Source organism: Chaetura pelagica, unplaced genomic scaffold, assembly GCF_000747805.2.
Source record: "Chaetura pelagica isolate M959 unplaced genomic scaffold, ChaPel_1.0 scaffold345, whole genome shotgun sequence".
NCBI classification, from domain to species: Eukaryota; Metazoa; Chordata; class Aves; order Apodiformes; family Apodidae; genus Chaetura; species Chaetura pelagica.
Genome location: NW_009953962.1, coordinates 1,750,827 through 1,755,799, shown reverse-complemented (window position 1 = coordinate 1,755,799; position 4,973 = coordinate 1,750,827).

Below are 4,973 nucleotides of genomic sequence, written 5' to 3'. Positions count from 1 at the left end.
GTATGTGAACCATGTCTTCCTAGTATTTCATACACAACTCTGTTGTTCTTAAGCTAAAATATATAGAGAGTAATACTGTTCTGTATATTGCTCCAGTAAATGCTAGCAAATGGTTTTGCTAATCTTGAGTTTAACTGGCTTTATTCCCTAAATATTATTGCTAAACTGTAGATACCACTTCGTGTAGGTGAGATGTTAAAGTACCAATGAGTTATCTTAATAGGATAACATCCTTCCCTAAATCTCTAGTAATGGCTGTTGTCTCTGAGGACAGGGTCCAGAAGGAAATCAGTCTTTGCTCAATTGTGTAAATGGATTAGATTATTTTGCAATCTTCTTCTTGTGATGGCTACTATAGGCGTACGCAGCAGCTCCAGAACAGTTTTGTAGTGAGTCCAAGGTACGTGAATTGTGGAAATGTGGAGGGATCATTAAATTAAGTTCTACCTGTAAATGTAGTTCTCTACTTACTAGTGCTAAAGACAAATAAAGGCTATTCCAGTAGATTAGTCTGCCATTTTGCTTAAAGCAAGCAGTAACATTTCACCAAATATCTTCTCTGCCAAAGAGACTTAGTAAGTTTTCAAAGTAGTGGCTTGGCAATAACTTTAGATGTAGCGTCTCTTGCCTTACAAAGAGGATAGGTAGAGTATATGTGAAAGGATATTTGCCATTACACGGTTGTGTTAACTCAGAACGGGTTTTAGATTGTTTAAAGGTACTGAGCAAGTGAAGAGAAATTGTTCTTTCTTCTTTTGGAAAGTCAAGTCTCTGGCAAGAAGTTTTCTTGTAGTAAGCTACTTGTTACCAAATATTTCCCTGTTTCCATGACAGTGTGTGCTTATTTGAAGTTTTAGGCAAATCTGTTTTGCAAGGTAACCCAGTGCTGTTACCTCCCAGACATCTACAGGTTCAAAACCAGATGTGGATGGAACAGATTTATGTGTGTTGTTCCTTTATTTACTTCTTGATAAAAATGCTCAATAAAAAATTAAGTACCTGAATTTTATAATGGAAAAACTATGACCTTTAATTTCAGTCTGTAATAATAGATAATAAGATGATTCTCAACTTCTATGACATGCTTTCCCCTGATTTATTTCTGCTACATTAATTTTCCCTTAAATTACTTCAAAATTCTTTTTTGGAATGCAGAGATCCATCTTTTCTCTTGCCAGAGTGTATTTTTTTAAATTAATCTCTTTATTTGATTTTACAAGAAGGTTAAAAGAGTGGGAAGACAGTGAGATCTCATTTAAACACATTTAAAAAAGAAATGTAGTGAAAAGGTGGAAGCCAGCATTCTGTGGAAAAGTAGACACATTACTTTTTTACGACTAATGTAATCAGTGGGATTTTCTGTCATTATCTATTTCAGCATAAAGAAACATATTTCATTGCTATATTATCATTCCTCTTTTGCATTTCCTTTTCCTACACAAAGCTGGATACTGTTAATCCTTGATCCTACCAAAGCAGCTCTGTGTGGTATTACTGGGATGATAGATTAAGGGCCAGAAGTGTTTAAGGAAGTTAGAGCAGGTTATCCTTGTAATCTCAGAAGTGTGGTTAAGATTTCAGTTACACCTGCACGTGTGTGCTTTGTCATTAAATGAAAAGCTGAGGAAGTGGCCCTAAATTAAAATTTGAATTCAGGGAGCTGAAAACTACTTAAGAACAGTGCTTGCCTTCCTCTATAAATTTGAATTCAAGTTGTGACATTGTTTTAAGATGGCTAGAAACAGTTGTGACAGTTTAAATTATCAAAATTTTACATTCTTAGATTTGGTCCTCAAGGTCAAGGGAGAAAAAAATAAGTCCAGTAAAGTGATGTTTGTATCCAGTAAATAACATTTTCATAGCTGCAGAAATATAACACAGTAGCTACTTTATATTGTCAGCCTCAAGATTTGAAACAACATTAGTGAGACACCAGCCTAATCTTATTAATCCTTCTCTACCCCAAACAGTTATTAGATATAGCTTGTTTAAATTTGAGGAGTTTTGAGTGGGCAATAATGGTGTCATTCTTAACACTTCCTTACTGCAACTACATCTTTTGCCTCTGGTATTTGGGTAGAAGCCTTCAGGCCATATTGTGCAACTTTTTATCTTATGTTGACTTTGAAGTGTGCAATCTCACCTTTGTGCATAGCTCCTTAGAAAACAAGGAGGGCGAAAAACAAGAGGTGGGGGGGATAAAAAAACCAAATCCAAACAAACTGAACATCTTGGGGACATTCTACTCAGAAGTGCCTGAAACTCTGCATCTCTTTCAGCAGCGTGCAATTTTCTTGCAAGCCTTCATTGAAAATCTAACACACAGGAAGATACCACAGCCTATTTTTCAGTAATCCAGGGTTCCACCGAAAAAAGTTTGTCTCAATTGAGCTTAAATATTTGCATTGCTGTTTGTGGTTTGCTCTTCCATGAAAAATAAATAATTGCTGTTACAGTAAACTCATATATTTTTGGGGTGAGGGTTCCTGGAGACTTGTAGACTCTATTAGTTAGCATGTTGGAATCTTGATTCTCTGTTGGAATGATCTGCTGATCACATCTATGTTTTCTTTCTTTGCATTTCTTTCAGGCAATTAATGTTTATCCTGTACTTTAATGAAAACTGTATAATGCAAGTTGCAGTTGTGCAAATCAGGAATTGCCTTCCTCTGATTAGCTTCTGAGACTTTTAAAGGGATGTAGACTGTATGATGTTGACTGGTGGTACAATCTTTCAGTCATTAGTACTTGAGATAAGAAAATTAAAAGATGAGCTCTAATTCATAGATAAAAAAAATAAAAACTTGTAGGCAAAGGCTTACTCAGATACTGAGGAGGAGGATTGTTTTTAGGGAAAAGGCTTGCAAGCTATAGCATCTTTCACACAAAGAAAAACTTCTCTGGTCTTTAGTGATGTAATATTTTGGTTGTTTTGTGTTTGGGGTCTTTTTTCGTCCCAAATGGTTGAAAACTGTCTAAACATCTTGGGAAACAATTTGAGCAGAAGGTGGCTTGAGGTGGGTATTAGAAAGCTTGCTTTTGTCTGTTTTGTGGAAATGTGCTCCTCACTTTCGCAGCTTTTACTAGGAAGTACTTTCTGAGGCCTCAAGTGTGGACTGTCTACAACTTGTACTGAGTTAAAGACAGAACGTTTTACGTTTTGTGTGTGGTCAGTAAATTTCTGTGACTGCTTAACCTTGATTCCAAACTACCTTACTTTTCACGTGCAATAAAGATGAGAGAATTCCTGGCACTTGGACGCTCCCTGCACCAAATAATGTTAATAGAAAAAGTGACAATACACGCATAAGCACTATTTCGAAGTCATGTGGTGGAGAACTCTTCTGTCTCTAAACTCCTTGGTCTTTAACAATGTAACAGGCACAATTTCAGGGAACAGGTAGAAACATCCTGATTTTAGAAGTGCTCTTGTCTGTAAGTTGCAACTACTCATCTCTACTCTGTCCTGCAAAGCCTGTCTTACCTGTTCATAGCCCTTCGTTTCTTCTTTCCTGCTTCAGGAAATACTGTATGACTCTTTCCTAGTATGTTAAATTCTTACTTGTATTTTCAGGAGTAAGTTGTTTAAATATATTGGTTTGAAGTATTACGGCTTTTATTACTTAGCACCCATCTGAAATGAGTAAAAGCAAATCTATAGTTTCCTGCATTGTGTTTTAAAGGCTTTATTGGAGGCTTTTTTGTGAGTAGAACTCAGTTCATGACCGTAAACATAGCTAGGGATAGGTGCTACTAGCCTGGTTGGTACAGCTTTAAGGAATACTTATCCAGGGTAATGATGGAAGACACAATTTGATTTTTTGCTGCTTAGTTACCATATGCTGAACTTTCCTATGTATAATTTGGAGACATTAGACTAAAGGGATTAAACTATCTCTTGCTGCTGTTTTGCTTCAGAGTCTTATTTTCTCCTATTGCTGTTAATACTCATGAAGATTACTGTTTATTTGCTGCCTCTCTGTGCTATTGATTAATTTTGGTTATGGAACTTCAGCTAAAAAATTGGATTTTTTAGGAAAGATCATGAAAGGGTTAATATTTTTCTTTGCTTGTTTGAGTACCATCAGATAATGAAAAGCAAACATGAGGTAGTTAATTTTCTTCAGTGCTGCTTGCTGCCAGTTCTTGTATGTTAGATATATTTTTGCTGCAGTTGCATTAGTATACTTTTCTGTCTTACTTTAATTGTAACATCTTTTTTCATTCTTATTCAGGAAAAACTCAGGTAACTCCCTTTTTGCCTTTAAGTATAATTCAGTTTGCATTCCTTATGTCTCCATTTTCTCCTTGCAGTTAGGAGTGATGGATTAGAATTAGGCTGCAGCACAGATTGGGAAAATCTCCCAGCATTCTCTTCCCGCAGAGGCATCAGCTTCCAGCATTGACTGTAGCTGCTGCCACTCTAACTGACATTTCTTTTGAATTCGGCTATGGAGAGTGCCTCTGATGCCAGCTGCTGGCTTGTGAACTTTTATCCTTTTATTATTTTTGCTTGATAGTTCAGTAGTGAAACGTTATGGATATTGAGAAATAAAACAGAATCAGTTTTCTCTTTATGCTTTTCTTCTGTTTGGTTTTGTTGTGTTTTTTTTTTTTTTTTTTGTGTGTGTGTGTGCACGGGGTGGAAAAAGAACAGAGTTGAAAGAAGCAGCACTTGTTTTTTCATAAGGATTATATTTACACACCTGAAGTTAACTGAATTAATCCTGTAAGTATATTACATCTGCCTGACAGTCCCTGATATCATGAACATGGTAAGAATTTATGGGGCTTTATCTGTGAAAAATTACTTTGGCAGGTATGTCAAACACTTGAACTACAGAAATCTTTTTAGCTGGATTTCTTTGAAGAGGAGGGAAAAATGATACATTCGCAATAGGTCTATGAAATAGCCGTTTTTCCTCTGCTCTTTGCAGTGGTGAACAATGCTTTTAGAGAGCAGAAGCTTTCCT